This window comes from Triturus cristatus, chromosome 1_1 (genome assembly GCF_964204655.1).
Source record: "Triturus cristatus chromosome 1_1, aTriCri1.1, whole genome shotgun sequence".
Classification (NCBI taxonomy): domain Eukaryota; kingdom Metazoa; phylum Chordata; class Amphibia; order Caudata; family Salamandridae; genus Triturus; species Triturus cristatus.
The window spans coordinates 102,429,904-102,447,986 of NC_140579.1; the positions used below are offsets into that span (position 1 = coordinate 102,429,904).

Here is an 18,083-nt window from a genome sequence, read left to right on the forward strand (position 1 = left end):
CGCTATATGTACCGCTCCGGTACTCAAAGCCCCCGACTACTCTCAGGAGTTTGTGGTCTAGACAGACGCCTCGGAGCACGGCATCGGGGCAGTCCTCTCACAGTTCAACGACGAGGGCATCGATCAGCCCATAGCCTTCATCAGCCGAAGGTTGCTACCTCGGGAACAGCGGTGGAGCACCATTGAAAGAGAGACCTTCACAGTAGTCTGGACCCTCAAAAAGCTACGGCCCTATTTGTTCGGAACCCACTTTCGGGTTCAAACGGATCATCGACCCTTGCGGTGGCTGATGCAGATGAGAGGAGAAAACCCCAAGCTGCTATGATGGTCAATCTCCCTCCAGGGGATGGACTTCACTGTGGAGCATCGCCCCGGGACTGACCACGCCAACGCGGACGGCCTGTCCCGATTCTTCCGCTTCAGCGAGGAGAACCCCCAAGTGGATGGGTAGTTCTCCCCGCCTTTCAGCTGGGGGGGGCACGTGTGAGACCGGCCTCGTGGCGGTGGCCCTCCCGACCAGCCAGCCACCCTGCAACCGCACCTGATCCCCGATGTCACTGACTTCCGGCCACCATGGCCCAACAACCCGATGGCCGGCCAAGGCCCCAGCAACACCCTAGACCCTACCACGCATGCCCAGCCGAGAGAGCGAGAAGCCCCCAAGCCAGACCAGGAGATGCCGTCCCTGTCACACCTCTGGTCTCCTCCCCAAGGAGGGTTTCAATCGGCCACCAGGCCCCCGGTGAGCGGGCGCCTCGCCTGCTGTGCGTCTGGAGTCCCTCCCAGACCCACCTGAACAGATCAAAGGGCCGAGCGACAGGAAGTCCCGACACCCCGGCCCCAGGCACCAAGACCCCTCTCAGCGAGGACTCCGGACTTCAAAGAGGAGGGGGAGTATAACAAGGGGTGCTGAAGGGACGAGAGGCAGAGAAGACCTGGACCTACGAAAGCCCTGCTGACCTGGTCGCGGCTCGATCGATCCCTGAACCGAAGAACGCTACCCGAACTCTGAACCATCTAAGCCCTGCTGACGCTGTCGTGGCTCCCCGAACTCTGAACCATCTGAGCCCTGCTGACGCTGTCGCGGCTCCCCGAACTCTGAACCATCTGAGCCCTGCTGACGCTGTCGCGGCTCCCCGAACTCTGAACCATCTGAGCCCTGCTGACGCTGTCGCGGCTCCCCGAACTCTGAACCATCTGAGCCCTGCTGACGCCGTCGCGGCTCCCCGACTCCGAAACCACCTGTGCCTGCTGAGTGACTCACGGCACTCTCCTCTAGAAGAATCGGCAGAGATTGCCAAGAGAAACAACATCCCCCAGCTCGAGGATTGAGAGCTGTGCGAAGGATACTCCGCAGAGACACTGAATTCAGAGACTGTCCCGCTACCCCCATACCCCCATCACGAAATCGTCGCCGCTTGTGGCGCTGCTTCAATACCTGCATTTCGGATCATAAAGGTCCCTTAAAGCTAACGATAAAGTACTGTCTTACGAAGAACTACTGTGTGGTGTCCCTCTGTCCGAGAGTGCAAGCTCAGCGTGTGTGATCCTAGGAACGAGACCCTTCCAAGAAGGGCCTCCCCGCCCTTGCTCGGCCTAACTCTGGGAGAGGTGGGTCAAAGGGTGGTCCGGAACGTATTCCGAAGCCCCCCGGAGAATGCCTTTCCAACAAGACCCATATCTCTTTCATAATGCCCCCCAGGATTTCATGCTCATAAAAGTAGCTCAATGTGCTATGCTAACCTCAGTACGGATTGTGGAATGAGGTACAACAATAGATGTATTTGTTTGGGGGGTGGGCCGGGGGGGAGGGGTGGGGGCGGAAAATGTGAAGAATATTTTAACCCCCACAACCTATCTGGTCATACGTATGCAATAATTTGCCAATAAAGTTCAACCAAGCTACACCAAAATTGAGAAGATGGCTATTAGTGGCATTTCAAGGGTGTAATCCAGGGACCATTTCATGAACAGTTGTGCTGGCTCAGAGCAGAGCTGAGCTCTTGGGGTTTATATGTGACGTGTCTTAGGGGGATGCTTTTGACTCTGAATAGCCCGGAGTTAGTGCTCGACAGCTGAGCTTGGAGACAGAGGCCAATGGTTGCCTCTTTATGTTTCCGAGGTGTTCTCTCTGAAACTCATGCAGTAACTCAAGAGATTTAGAGTTAATATAGGCAACCATTTTGATTCACCAGTAATTGCAATATCAAACATATGGAGGCATATTGACCGAGGCATTCTGGAATTGTTAATATAGGGCTCTTTAACACTCTCTTTCATGCTTTTGTGAATAGGCCCTAGAGCAATTAAAATAAGAGCAACTTAGGAATTTTCATATAAAATGATTGTAGATACATAGGACAGCGCCCTCTTTGCTCTTTTACTAATAGGGAGTTGGACATTTCAGGACCCATTCACAAGGGTGTGTAAACGTATGTTAACGAGTCCTCCAGCTGTGCTACTTTGCGTACTCATAAATGCTTTTGTGAGTCGGCTTTATGTTGTTCAAGAGTTTTCACAATGCAGTGATCAATTTTTGTATTTAAACATGTTGTTGGCTGTTTTTGTACCTTATTTATTTTTGGAAATTTGGTACAGGTGAGGCTTAGCCCACAGGCGCTGCAGACAACTTTACAGTACACAGTTTTATTGTATGTGGGGTTCTGATGCGACTGCGACTGGATTACAGAAATGAAGATGTATGTGTTTGCAAAAACCTCAAACAAAACTCCACCCACAGCATGTTTAATTTTATACTTTTAAGTTACACATATTTACAATTGTAGGCAGAGAGCAATAAAGTAATTGACCAAGAATCCCTTTTATTAAGTACAAGAACCAGAATTAGGACCCAAATCTTAACGTTCCAAAGCTTTGAACTTTAGCCTGTAAACAATGCTGCTCCCTAGTGAAACAAGCATTGGCATAGCAAATAGATCTCGCCTTTGGGACCTTATAAGTGTGACGTTATCCAGCACAATATCCTTGGTGCAACAACATCAAGTGTTGCATGGCTAAACACTTATAAGGTCCCAAAGGCGAGACCTATTGGCTGTGCCAATGCTTGGTAGTTTGGTCTGTAAGCAGCCGTGCCTGGCTTCTAATCGGGCTCTCTCCTTCACAATGTTCTCTGGCCTGGGCTTCTTTACCCAAAAAGCCTACGTCTCTGTGTGCTCCCCAACAAAATGCAAGCAAGGTTACGTGCATGTGAGCTTTTAGTCTGGGGGTCTCCATTAATAGTAAGCTTGGCTTTCAGTGCTTTAAAAAAAACAAATCCCGCTCATGTAAGTGCGTATGCACCGTTCAGTATGCCAACCTGTTTGGCTATACGCTCCCTTATGACAGGTTTAAAGCCTCCCATAACATGGAGCATGTCTACCGAACCTACATTTAAAATAGAAATATTCACTAATGAAGTTGGCTGTCTCTGCCCTAAAAACAGCATACTCCAGCGCATGGGAGGGGAATCGCTATAAGGCTTCACTCACCACACCACATGGGGCTAGGAGCTTCAACATTACGAGTGAGTGATGAGATAGAGTGCAATGAATGTTAATCTGTGCATTTATCCACTGCAGTATAATTGATATACACAACCAGAAATATATCCTTGACAATAAGTCATGAACTGTATGAATATTCCTTACCCTCTCCATATTTCTCTCTCTACGTGTTGCACAGATCTCGCATTTCATACTCGCATCACACTGTCTCTGAGATTTCTTTGGAGGGTGAGATTGTTTGTCATTTATCTTTCGGACGATTGAATACAAAACTGAAGTCCTCACCCCATATAATGTTCTGATCATGTGTTGCCGGCATATATCAGTAACTTCATGAAACATATCAAGAGTCTACATGTTCAGGCTGAATACCTTAATGATGATCATTGGGAAGTCATTTAAAGTGCCAATTATCATAACATATCTACCCCTAGGATCTCTGAGTACTCCTTGGTATTTGTAATCAACAGTTCTCCGTTTAGCATGGCCACACTGTGAATAGGAGCTATGTGATGCAGAAAAGCACTCATTACCCCATTTATTAGACAATCGATTGGGATTGGTATCCTGCAGTGGCATAAAGTCCCTAAGGTCCAACTCCCTCTTATTTAGGCCGGACTCCAGTTTGGTCCATGCAGGCTGTCATCTTCCTTAATTTAGACAATGTGAATCTCCATATTTCTTGATTTATGCCAAATCATTGTCATGTCTGCCTTTAGACGCACATGTCGCCAGGCCATCTCTTTCTACTGTGATATTTTCAAGTTCTACAATTAATGACAAATAAAACATCTAATGCAACATTTGTCTGGGTCAAATGTCTACTCTTTACCATGTCATGGTTAAATAACAATACGTACAGAGTTATAACCAAAACAATGTAGTCTGAATAAACGTCCTTTTTCCTTATATTGTCATAGGGAAACGTCTGGGATGCATACCTTGATGCACATAATCTATGTCCAATATTCCTAAACTTATGTTAAAAATTCCAACTTCTAAGAAGATTTAGTATATAAGGACTACCACTTGTCAGGAAAGGTCCTTCGCTCAGATTATCCTACGAGATTCTGCCAGAGACAGTCTCACCTGCTGCCAGCAAACTTCTCAGATGACACTTCTCGGCTGAAGACTAAAACAAGCTGTTAAAGCCAAGAGGAGGACTGACGGACCGCTACCACAGTGGGTTCTTGCCCTTTGCGTGGAGCACTACCTTTGCGCCCCTGCGTCTCTTCTCCCTAAGAAACTCTAGACTACAAGTTTCTCTGCCTTCCATGCTCTCACAGTATAGCGCATAGAAGTAGACATTAGGGTGTTAAGTTCTAAATGATATTTTAACAATGCTGGAAATTTTCATTTTATTCTCGTTATTTATAATGTGTCTCGCTGTTTTTATAATATTCTGTATAGTTGTCTTAGATGTACTGTAGTAATACTTAAAAGTGTTCATTCTTCTTAGTACTATGTGTGATACTGTGAATAACGAAATAAGGTTTCTTGCTGTTTCCCTGGTGCCCCTGATCTATTTATGGGATTGTTAGTAACCCAAAGGCAATACTTCTATGTCAATTACACATTGAATAGTGTTTTGCGTGACTACAATAACTTGTCTTTCCCAGTTATGACTAGTGCATTGAACCAAGTTCACCCATGGGTGAGAAAGCACATCTTGTACAATTATGCCAAAGTCGTAACAGCAGGTGTGTTCCCTGCAACAATGCCACTGAGACATTGTGTGTCAAAAGAAGCTTGTACCAATCTCATTTTTTTGGGTTACTGAAACCTCTAATGTTTCATGATATAAGGATTACAGGCATGTCTGCACGTGGTCTTTGTAAATTTTTCGAAGTCACTATATCAATGGTTCTGATGCATGTTTTAATAGTCTTGGCTATGTGCTGAGGGGAACCGCATGTCGAGGTGCTACTAAAAGTTTAACATTGCGAACACTGAGGCTGTACCACACTTCAAACATTAATCCCATCCGTCCCCACCCACACCTCCACACACTGTGATCTCTAACTTTCAGTGGCCCACCCACACTGATAACCCCAACTATGAATGAACATATTCCAGGTAAACAAAGTCAAAAGTAACACCAGTCACTTTTTGAGATACAGACATGTGGGCTCAGAATGATACTCCATCACCGAGGGATGTTATACCTAGGTGTGCTCAAAATGTCCTCCGCAGCATGTAAAGTCAATAACACAGGCAAACACCTGTTTCACCAGGCCAACTTAAGTGTAGCATACTATCCAGTGTCCACACCTTCTGCTGCGTGCCGTGTCACGTGCCTCATTTTGGCCCCTCAGTTCATCTTTAGTGTCGGGAAATGAGTTTATTTATTTATTTTTGAGATTTATACAGTGCGTACAATTGCCCGTAGGCGTCTCGGCGCTAGAAACTTTGAAGGTATTCCCGAGGTTAAGCCGGTAACTATTCTTGATCAAACAGCCAGGTCTTTATCTTTCTACGGAAATGCATCAGGGATGGGCTGTTTTGATGGATGCTGGCAGGGAGTTCCATAACCTGGGAGCTGCCACAAGGAAGCGTCTGTCGCCCCAGTTAACTGTTTTTGTTCGTGGTATTTGAAGGATTTTAAGGTTGTTAGATCGGAGCGATCTTATGGAGGACTGGTATCTGAGATGGGATTTCAGGAAATGTGGACCACAGTTGTGCAATGCTTTATAGAGTATGCACAGCGCTTTAAACTTGATCCTGTTTCGAATCTTGAGCCAATGCAAGTCCCTTATAGTCTCAGAGATTGGTGAGAACTTAGGGATTCCAGACAGGAGGCGGGCTGCAGCATTCTGGATGGTCTGCATTTTGTTGGTCACTCTTGCTTGGGCGTTGATGAATAAGTCGTTACAGTAGTCAAGGGATACCAGCATCTTACCTGCTGAGGTTGGTAAAAATGGCATGATTTTCTTGATCAACCTAAGTTTGTGATGGGCTGTTGCTGCTATTTTATTTGAGTGGGCCATAAAATGTAATTTATCGTCAAAAATCACCCCCAGATTTCTGACGGTGATGGCTGGTGTAGGTGGTGTTCCGTGCGTGGGGGGCCACCAGGTGTTTGACCTTCCTAGGGAGAGATGTCCAAATATGACGATCTCCGTTTTTTCGGCATTTAACTTTAGACAGTTAGAGGCCATCTACTCACCGATCGCCCGCATGCCCTCTTGAAAGTTTTCAGCTACCTTGTCTCCATTCCCGTTAATGGCCAACACAAGCTGGGTGTCATCCGCGTACGAAGTAAGGCTCATCCCATAGGCCTTGATGACAGAGGCCAGGTCCGACACGTAGTTATTGAATAGTGTCGGACTAAGGGATGAGCCTTGGGGAACCCCACACGGTAGTGTCAGCTTGTGCGATTGGAAGGGCCCCAGTGTGACCACCTGTGATCTACCGGCCAAGAAGGAGGAGAGCAGATTTCTAGCCATGTGGCGGATGCCCAGGTTTTCGGCACGGTCGACCAGGATCTTGTGGTCGACCGTGTCGAAGGCTGCCGACAGATCGAGCAGTACGAGTATTGCTGTACCTCCCTAGTCCCGGATCACTCTTATGTCCTCTGTAGCTTTTATTAAGGCAGTTTCGGTTCCGTGGAACTTGCGGAAACCAAATTGGGTGTTGTCCAGTAGTTGATGTTTTTCTATGAACTCTGAGAGTTGTGAGTTCATAGCCTTTTCCACTACCTTTGCTAAAAAGGGGAGACTGGCTATGGGGCGGTAGTTTTTTGGTTGGTCCTTGTCCAAATTAACTTTCTTAAGTAGGGGTTTGACCAAGGTATTTTTAAGGGAGTCTGGGTATATCCCAGTTCTGAACATTGTGTTGCAGATTGATACAATGTCAGGGGAGAGATAGTCCATGATCGGACGAATGACTTTTAGAGGACAAGGATCTAATGCCGAGCCTGATTTGATTGTGGCCGTTGTTTCCTTGATTTGTGTTTCTCCAAGGTCTAAGAACTGAGAAAGTTCGATATTGTTGGTCCCGTTGTTAAATATGGGGGGGCTGATTACTGTTTTTGTGGAGAATGCTTGATATATATCACAAAAGACTTGGGATTGTGGAGGATTCAGGTCCGGTGCGTTTCCCGCTAAGACCTTAGTTATCTCAAAAAGTTTTTTACTTGAGTTTTTAGCAGAATTGATTTGTTCAGTGAAATAGGATTTTTTTGTCTCGACAATAAGAGCTTTGTATTGTCCGAGTGCTTCCTTATAGCTGGTCTTGCTTTCAGCGCTGTAGGATCTGCGCCAATGTCTCTCCCTGTTTCTACAGAATTGCCTCTTAATACGGAGCTCCTCTGTAAACCATGGGGCTGATGGCGTTGCTCTGTTTCTAGAGAGTTTTTTAGTTGGGGCTAAGGAGTGGGTGGCGGTACCTATCCACTCCTGAAATTGTCGTGTGGCCAAGTTTGGATCAAATGTTGAGTCAGGACGAGTTTTTTCAAGTAGGCTCGTTAGCTCAGCGTGATCGATGTCCTTCCAAACTTTGATGGTTTGTGGTTTCGGTACAGAGTGGGGTCTGAATCTATTTAATGTGACTGATATTTTTATAAAAATGGCGAAGTGGTCGGTCCATGGCATTGGTAAGGTATCTATTATATTAACGCCTTGCATATTAGTAAAAATGCCGTCTAACGTGTGACCGGCTATATGGGTGGGGGTGGTTACCAGTTGCCGAAGACTCATGGTGTGCATGTCTGATATCAAGGACTGGGTATCTTTGTCAGATGCATTCTCAAGATGGAAGTTCAAGTCGCCCAATAATGTAAATGAGTCTTCCAGCGCTGGAGCTTCTAGTATTGCACCCAGATTTGCTAGAAAGTTGGTGCGAGAGCCTGGTGGTCGATATAGTAGGATGCCTTTAAAATGAAACGATGGGGTGAGTATAAGATCGAAAAGAAGGGCTTCGCAGGAGGTGGAGTGAATGTGAGATATTCTGACCATTATGTGGTCGCGGGCGATGATGGCTAGTCCTCCTCCGCGCTGCCCCACTCTATCTAGGCGATAGGCGTTATAGGCTGGGGGGGTCGCAACTGCCATGTCAGGATCGGATGCTCCATCCGTCCATGTCTCCGTGAGAAAGAGACAATCAAGGTTGTTGTTGATAATAAGATCGTGTATGTCTTGCCGGTGCTTGACAAGAGATCATGCATTGATTAGTGCAGCGGTGATGTCGGAAGACATAGATGCAGTGACAGCATGCGTTTTGATTTTTTCATTCATTATCTGTAGCTTCACGTTACAGTGGGGACATGTAAGTTTTGTGGTATCTGACCATAGGTGTGGATTATATTGAGCGTAGTCGGTGTTAGGCGTGCGCAGTGCTATCAATGTAGATTTGGGGTAGATGTGGGGAGCCTGTCGCGGGGATTGATCAGAGGTTCTGGCCCCTGGCCCGGTCTCGGCACGGACGAGCACAGACGAGCTTGCCTTATGTGCGCCTTCGGCGCGTATTCGTCGCGCCCGCTGCGCTTCCGGAACATGCACATATTTGTAGGGAGGGAGCAATGCGAGAGACGTGGCCTCAAGGTGGGCGTGTCCCAGTCAGGGAGAGGGGAATGAAGTTGGCGGGAAAACGGTGATTTTGCCCTTACCAGTGCTCGTTTTTCAGCAGGAAAGGGTGCCTGCACACTGCAGTGATGTGACAGGGAAGGTGAGTGATTTTAAAAGCAAAGTGAAATTTTACACTTTTAAAACAAAGTTATGCTCAGTTTTCCTTGCTACTCCCGGCTGTGCCTCAGGAGGGTTCAAAAGTTATCTAAAGCGCTAGTAGTCAGCGCGTCTTTTATAACTTTGAAGAGGGGGGGCGTGGCCTCAAGGTGGGCGTGTCCCAGTCAGGGAGAGGGGAATGAAGTTGGCGGGAAAACGGCGATTTTGCCCTTACCAGTGCTCGTTTTTCAGCAGGAAAGGGTGCCTGCACACTGCAGTGATTTGACAGGGAAGGTGAGTGATTTTAAAAGCAAAGTGAAATTTTACACTTTTAAAACAAAGTTATGCTCAGTTTTCCTTGCTACTCCCGGCTGTGCCTCAGGAGGGTTCAAAAGTTATCTGCAGTTCTGTTGAGTAATCCTGGCTTCTATCTGTGGCCACAGTTTTACAAATTTCAGCTTTATTTTCTGGTCCATGAAGATCCTTTTTGGTTTCCATGAACGTTCGCCCAGTGTCCTGTACCGTGGTGGTGAAATTAGGTTATATGGCGATATCGGAGCTCTGAAACTAGGAGGGGGGGGGGGGTCCCTCTCTCTTGCAAGGCCCAGCACTGCATCCCTCTGGCAGTATTTTAGGATAAACTGAATAATTAGACGGTCACCAGGTACAGGTTTTGGCACCAGTGAGCAGGCTCAACAATAAACACGGCTGTGAAATTGTCTTTCCCGATCATTTGTCAGCATGGTTTTCCACGAACAGTTCAGGTCTCAGCAAGTGGGTTGGCTAAGCCATTCCCATAATTTGGATGTTGTTGTGACAGAACTTTGCCTTCATATCTTCTTTTTTGGCCGTCACTGGCACAGGTGTCTTTTCTGTCACTATGAGGTTGTCCACATGAATGTTAATGTCTTCTTCAAGCTTTGACACCTTGCGTTCCACACCAACAGAGCAAGCATTTCGCCCGTCTAAGCTTCAAGTCATGTGGTCGTCAGCTTGTCACCACATCCAGTTTACCATTAATTTCTTTTAGGCTTACCTTTACAACAAGGAGCACAAGTTTGACCTCCACAACCGCCATATGCGCTCCCGTGGGCTCAGGGGTCCAGATCGCTCGGGCGGTCTCTGGTGCTCTTTGGCTGCTCAGTGGATCATTTGCATTGTTTCCGGTCAGCCTTTCCCATTTCAGCACAGCCTCAGTGTCACAGTTACAGAAAAGATGGTGCTTATATCACCAACAGACTTACAGCAGGATTTGCGCTGGTCCAAAAAGCACTGTCAGGAACTTTATTGCCAAGGGATGCGTCGCCGCCTGTGCGCAGGCCTCAGGCTGTATTACGTTTTTTGAGGTTGGTAGAGTAAATTTCTCATCAGTGTAGTCCGTGGATTACGAGGAGGAGCAGCACATATGTGAGGAGAGAGGCATGTAGCTTCAGCATGAAGCAGGATGAGGCTGTCCACCCTATGGCCAGTCCATCAGGTCGGGCACAATCCTGCCATCCAGTATAACATCCCCAAAACACCTCAGCGCCAGGCCGGATGAAAATCCCGAGGGCCTCTCTTGTCCGGCAGCAAGGACCCCTTGACAAGATTTCCTCTGTCCCCGTCCAACGCAGCGGGCGCTGCGAAGTCAGGACTCCGATCCACCATGTGGCCATCGCTGGTCCGTCAAAGCATGTCCATGCGGTCCGGCCAGCCTCATGTGACTGGGGGTGCATTCGAGCAGCAGCAGCGGACACCCCAATCACAGGATCACATCAGTCTGACATTGAGACGTGGGGGTGGGGGTGGGGCCAGTGCTCGGCCGGCCCCCCTCCGGGGTTTGGGGGTGCCCCAGAGCTCTTTGCCAGGGCCGGTTTTCGGCCGATTTTGTTACAGGGCCGTTTTTGCAGCTATGGAAACGGCCCTGTAACAAAAATGGCCACCAGGGGCCCGAAACCGGAAAACGGCCCTGTTACAAAAATAGCCACCAGGGGCCCAAAACCGGCCCCCATCAGTGCGGCTCACCGGGGGATTGGCCGGTGCCCGCTACGGCCAGTTCGGCCCTGGGTGGGGCCTAGGAGAAGCATAAAGAGCAGGATACGGTCCCCTTAGGCTGGGACCCCGCTATCAAGAGACCCCTCTGTTTTGCATCATCACACCTTCTGCCACCGATGATTCATGTATTTTAAGTATTGCTAATAAATGGGCAGATTTAGACAATCATGTTGCACGTGTATTCAGTAAATCATATTTTATAAAATTACATGTGGGGTAATTTGAAATAGGGAAACAGCCATTACCTCCTCGTCCTGTCTTCCCGTCCCATTCCTTAACAGTGAGCAGCTAGTCTGCTCCACAGAAACCTATTAACTAGCCGAGCTTTTCGCACTTCCCCCAACATGGCGCCACTATCAGGTGATAATAAAGGGGGAAGTGCGTCATAGAAACATCCTGTTCTTTTTTTTCTGTGTTTGCAGTTTCCTTCGTGCCTAGCTGAGCTGTGGTTAATTGTTCCTTTCTTTCTTTTTATGTTTCGGTCGGCCTGCTGTGCCTGTTTGGTTCGCAGTCCGCTCTAGTGGCCACTTCCACCGGGTGCGCTCACCTGCTGGGAGTTGTCTTCACGGCCTGCATTAGAGGCCATTCTCCTGCTTGCCAGACCCGCGGTGCCCTGCTTTAGCGGGCGGGGGTTGCCGCGGTGATTTCGGCAGCGCATGTGGTCTGCGTTGTTCCCGGTTTCTGTACGGAATACTCCTTGGGGCAAAACGGGTCGGCCGGCTGCTTGCTTTTTTAAGTGCCGGCCCCTTTTCATTTATTTTAAATGGGGTCCTTTTCTTCATGCACCCGTACTCTGTGAGTGCCTGTTCTGGCGGCGTTTTCCTGTGTTTCTCAGCGTTGCTGATCCACGCAGTTGCTGTCATGGACTCGGGTGCCTCTTCATCCGCTCCTCCTCCTGATTCCCTGCACCTGTTGATTAATGAGGCGGTGGCTGTTGCTTTCCGAGCTCGGGAGGCTGCTGGACCTCCTGCCAAGGTGCCTCGTGGGTCTGTAGATCCTTAGGTCGCTCCTGATGACGCGATGGGTCCTGATGAGGAGGAATGTGTCCGGGGGCGCTTTGTTCAGCGTGCGGAGCTCTCTGACTTGTTCGCCCATGTACAGGATAATTTGAGGTTCACTCATCCGGTGTCGGATGTCCTGGAGGATGATGCAATATCACCATCCGACTCACGAGTCCTTCCCCTTATATGGTGCTGTGCGCAAGGTGCTGGATCATGAGTGGAAGGAGGTGGATAAATCCGCCTTCCCTCGCTTCTTGTCTAAGAGTTATCCTTTGGAAGGTTTTGCTGCTGAATTTCCGCAGGCTGTCAAGGTTGACAATTTGATGGTTGGTCTTTCCTCTCAAGGTTTGGTCCTGTTGGATGACGCCCCTCCTGCGGATTATGTGGATAAGTGTGTTGAAGAGGCGGTGAAGCGTTCCTATGCTGCTTCCAATTTTTCTGTCAGGGCAACTGCCTATTCTAATTACATGGTCCAGTCCCTCCTCAAGGATTTTCAGGTCCTGTCTCTTCTTTTGCAGGATGGGGAGGATGCCTCCTCTCTCTTGGCCCTCATGGAGTTGCAGGTGCGATACTTGTCGGATATTTCCTTTGACAATTTGAGTGCCGCTGCGGCTGCTTCTGGTGCTTAGATTGCTGCGAGGCGTCATATCTGGATGCGTTCCTGGAAAGCTGAGTCTTCTCAGAAATCGGTCCTGCTTAAGTTGCCCTTTGTGGGTTCCAAAGTGTTCGGGCCTCAACTTAAGGAGATGGTCAAGCAGTCAGCGGAGAACCGCAAGCTTGTGGCTCCGGCCGCCCTCCTTCTTGGGGACGTGGTTTTGGCTACTGTCGTGCCTTTGAGTCTTCTGCTCGGGGTGCTTTGCAGCTGTTTCGTGGCAGGGGTCGTGGCCGGGGGGCCCCTGGAGGTGCCAAGCCCGGGACCCCTGCCGGTGTTGCTGCCACCGCTTCTTCCTCTTCACAATGACTGTCTGCATTTGCCGGTTGGGGGTCGCCTTCAATATTTCCTGCACCAGTGGTGGTCGGTTCCAGATGCCTGGGCAGTTCGGACCGTGTCGGAGGGTTGTCGGATCGAATTCTCCTCTCCTCCCCCTCCGGTCTTCCTTGTGACTCCCCTGCCCAGTCTTCATCTGCGACGGGAGGCCTTGCTGGCCGGTGTGCGCCTTCTGTAGGAGAAGGCGGCTATCGTGGAGGTTCCTCCTCTAGAAAGGGGCGTGGGTTGTTATTCAATCCTCTTTCTGGTCTCCAAAAAGGATACTTCGGATCTGTGTCCTGTTTTGGATCTGAAGCGGGTCAATCACTTCATCCCCCGTCGTACGTTCAAGATGGTGACTTTGTTGTCCATCCTGCATCTGGTGCTTCCTGGGGGCTTCCTGGCATCCCTGAATCAGATGGATGCTTATCTGCACGTCCCGATCCATCCGGCGGATCAGAAGTTTCTCCGGTTTGCTGTGGGTTCCCGGCACTTCCAATTCCGGGTGCTTCCCTTCGGCCTTTCATCGGCGCCAAGAGTTTTCACGAAGCTCTTGGCCCCTCTGGTGGGTGTTCTTCATTCCAGAGGGCTGCAGGTTTTTCCCTATCTCGATGATTGGTTGATTGTTTCTCCTTCTTTTTCTCAGGCTCTGTCGGATGTGGCCAGGTGTGTCATCTCCTGGGGTCCTTTGGGTTCCTCATCAATCACCGGAAGTCCTCCCTGGTGCCCTCCCAGTCCCTGAAGTTCCTGGGGGCTCTCTTCTGCATGGATCTCGGGATGGTGTTCCTGTCCCAGGAGAGCCAGGTGACATTGTTTCATAACCTCTCTTGGCTTCTGTCCCAGTCCCAGGTGTCAGCCCATCTCTGGTTGAGGAGTCAGGGGGAGATAGCGTCCACTTTGCATCTCCTTCCTTGGACCAGGCTGCATTTGTAGCCCCTCTTGCATCATGTCCTGTTGCACTGGGATCCTGCCTCCCTGGACTACGAGGCCCTAATTCCCGTCTGTCCTGGGATTCGGGTGGATCTCCAATGGTGGTTGTCCCCTCATTCTCTTTCCCAGGGGTTTGATCTTCTTCCTCCTCGGGATGTGGTTGTGTTGTCCATGGATGCCAGTGCCGGGGGTGGGGTGCTGTGATGGGTGCCTCCAAGGCTCAGGGTCGGTGGTCCCGTTTCGAGTCTCTCCAGTCCTCGAACTGGAAGAAGTTGAGGGCGGTTTGGTTGGCTCTTCAGTGGTTCGCTCCTCTCCTTCTGGGCCGTGCTGTCTTGGTGCTGACCGTCAATCAGGTTGTTCGGGCTTATGTCAATCATCAAGGGGCATGTGTCGGTCTCTGTTTCTCCTCTCCAGGAAGATCGGGCTTTGGGCTGAGCATAATCTCTTGTCTCCAACGGTGGTCTATCTTCTGGAGAAGGAGAATGGGCCTGCGTACTCTTTGAGCAGGGTGTTCCCCTCCTCGGTGACTGTGTGTCTGTCCCCGGATCTGTTCGATCTGACTGTCCTCCGGTTCCGCCTTCCTTGACTGTATCTTTTTGCCTCGGAGGATTCTGCCCTTCTTCCTCGGTTTTGCAGCCTCGTTCCCTCCCGGTTGGCGTGGGCAATCGACGCTTTCTCCATTCCGTGGTCGCTGGGGCTCCAGTTTGCTTTCCCTCCGTTTGCTTTGATTCCGCGGGTCCTCCGGAAGATTCGGTTGGACCGGGCGGAAGTTCTTCTGGTTGTGCCGGAGTGGTCTCGTCAGTCTTGGTTTCCCCTGCTTCTGACCTTGTCTGTATGCCCCCATTGGAGGTTTCCCCTTTGTCCCTCCCCTCTGCGGGCTCCTCTTCTCAGGGTTGCCTCCCTGCGCCGCCTGCTGCTGGGGGTTTGGCACTTGGGAGGTTGAGTTTGTTGGGTCAGGGTTGCTCAGTTGAGGTTGCCCGGTGCCTCCAGTTGTCTCGACGCCCTTCCACCTTGAATTCCTATGACCGTCAGTGGAAGAACTTCTCCTCCTGGTGTCTTGGGAAGGGTCTCTCTTCTTCCTCCTTTGAGGCTGTGAGGGTGTTGGACTTCTTGCGGGATGGATTCGTCTTGGGGCTCGCTGTCTCTTCCCTGTGTGCGCAGTAGGCTGCCATTCTTGCCTTTCGGGGTTCCTCTGTGTCCTCTGTCTCCCTTGGCTCGCCTTTTGTGGAGCTTTTTGCTTCAGCACCCGGTCTTTCACTCTCCTGTGCCGGCCTGGGATCTTCCCCTGGTTCTCCAGGCCTTGACGGGTCCCCCTTCGAGCCTCTGGTCTCAGTGGTCCTTAAGTTCCTTTCTGCTAAGGTTTTTTTCCTGGTGGCCATTACTTCTGGGCGGAGGGTTGGTGAGATTGGGGCTTTGAGGGCTTCACCCCCCTTTTTGCGCTTTTGCGCTGACAAAGTCATTCTCCGGCCCAGTCAGTTTTTTCTGCCAAAAGTGTTGTCGTCTTTCCACTGTCAGGAGGATATTGTTCTCCCTGTTTTTTTTCCGGATCCAGCCTCTCCAGAGGAGTTGGTCCTCCATTCTTTGGATGTGCTGACGGCTCTCCGCATCTACTTGGATCGGACCTCTGGTTTCCGTAAGGTTGATTCCTTATTTGTCACCTATGGCCTCTCTGGGTGGGGTCTTCGTCCTTCCTTGTCCACCTTGACTCGTTGGGTCATGGGTGCTGTGGTTTCGGCATACGGTTCTGCCCACTGTCCTCTCCCCTCTTCTGTTCAGGGTAGGTCGACCAGGGGTGTCTCCTCCTCCTGGACCATGTTCAAGGGGACCTCCTTGAGAGACATTTGTAATGCTGCCACATGGGCTTCTCCCCATACGTTTGTTTCCCATTATCGTCTTCAGTTGGGGATAGCGGCCTCGACAGCCTTTGGCACTCATGTCCTATCTGCTGTACGTGGTTTGTGATTTGTACTGCTTTCTGTTGATTAAACGGACCTGTTTTCTCGCATTTTCTGGTCTGTTTTATTGCAATCACCGTGTGCTTGGGTAAGGGCTCTCTGTTAAGGAATGGGACGGGAAGACAGGACGAGGAGGTAATGCCCGGTTACTCACCAGTAATATTCATTACTCCGAGTCCTGGTCTTCCCGTCCCATTCCTGAGCCTTTCCCTCCCTCCCTGGTTTTGGGTTTTGTGGGCGATTGTTTTCATTTCTGGGTTTTTTCTTTGGTATTCTCAGGATGTTTCTATGACGCACTTCCCCCTTCATTGTCACCTGATGGTGGCGCCATGTTGGGGAAAGTACAAAAAGCTCAGCTAGGTAATAGGTTTCTGTGGAGCAGACTAGCTGCTCACTGTTAAGGAATGGGACGGGAAGACCAGGACTCGGAGTAATGAATATTACCGGTGAGTTACCGGGCATTACAACGTGGCTGTTTCCCCGCAATGCCATTACATCGCAAGCGTAACAACGCATGCGATGTAACAACGCGTAGCCATTACTACGCGTGTTTTTACGTCGCATGAGCTGTTACAACGCATGCGATGTAATGCCGATCCACCTCGTTGTGAGGAAACAGAGGGTCTTCCGTTTCCTCACAACGATGTGCACTGCCCCTCGATATGAAGCAGGTACCGGGAGCAGAGACGTCGACGCTGGAGAGGAACCACGAGGAAAGAGAGGTAAGGGTGATTGTGCTTGGGGTGGGGGTGGGAGTAGTGTGGGTAGTGGTTTAGGGTAGTGTTGTAGTGTCGTAGTGTTTTAGGGTTTAGGGTAGGGTAGTGTAGTGGTGTTTGGGTAGTGTAGGAGGTCATGCTAGGGGTAGTGTTTTAGGGTTAGGGGTAGTGTAGGGGTGGGAGTAGTGTGGGTAGTGGTTTAGGGTAGTGTTGTAGTGGTGGGAGTAGTGTGGGTAGTGGTTTAGGGTAGTGTAGTGTTTGTGTAGTGTAGTGGTTTAGGGTTTAGGGTAGTGTTGTAGTGTTTGTGTAGTGTTTTAGGGTTAAGGGTAGTGTTGTAGTGTTTGTGTAGTGTTTTAGGGTTTAGGGTAGTGTTGTAGTGTTTGTTTGTGTTTTAGGGTTTAGGGTAGTGTTGTAGTGTTTGTGTAGTGTAGTGTTTTAGGGTTTAGGGTAGTGTTTGTGTAGTGTAGGGTTTTAGGGTTTAGGGTTTAGGGTAGTGTTGTAGTGTTTGTGTAGTGTAGTGTTTTAGGTTTTAGGGTAGTGTTGTAGTGTAGTGTTTTAGGGTTTAGTGTAGTCTTGTAGTGTTCGTGTAGTGTAGTATTTTAGGGTTTAGGGTAGTGTTGTAGTGTTTTAGGTTTTAGGGTAGTGTTGTAGTGTTTGTGTAGTGTAGTGATTTAGGATAGTGTGTTGTAGTGTAGTGTTTTTGTAGTGTAGTGTTTTAGGGTAGTGTCGGGGGGTCGTGCAGGGTAATGTAGTGTTATTGTAGGGAGAGGACGGGGGGTCGGGGAGGATTGTGCAGGGTTAGGGTAGAGTCACTTACCTTGCAAACTTTAACCACGAGTATAGCTTTATCACGCATGCCTTTGCGTTGAAATGGCATGCGTGGTAAAAGCATAGTCGTGGTAAAATTTGCGATGTAATGGCATGTCGTTGTCGTTGTCATTTACATCGCGTAGTAATACCCGTGTTGTAATGGCACGTGTGGTATTGGTATGCGATGTAATGACATATATCCTCGCGAGCGTAACAACGCATGCGATGTAACAACGCGTATCCTTCGGAATATGTGTCTAATCTGGAGGGATGCTTAGAGCACCTGCATATGATACATCCATAGAATAGGCACTCTTACTCCCAGAAATATGTAAGTGTAGGACGTATTTAAAATGGCAGTACAACAATGTTAATACGATGGGACAAATATCACATTTATCCTGGAGCTTGGGTTTTCCAAATAGGCCAGTAATGCTGTTACCATCCCCATCTTGAATTCCGAGCACTTTGTATTTGGCCCCTAAGAGTACTTCTGGTGAGGAACGT

General features: G+C 49.3%; 1 protein-coding gene across 1 annotated transcript in view; it reads left to right on the plus strand.

Moving 5' to 3' along the window:
* LOC146869633 (putative E3 ubiquitin-protein ligase MARCHF10) overlaps window positions 1–18,083 on the plus strand; it is a 461,326-nt gene that overhangs the window by 296,518 nt on the left and 146,725 nt on the right. The window lies entirely within an intron of this gene.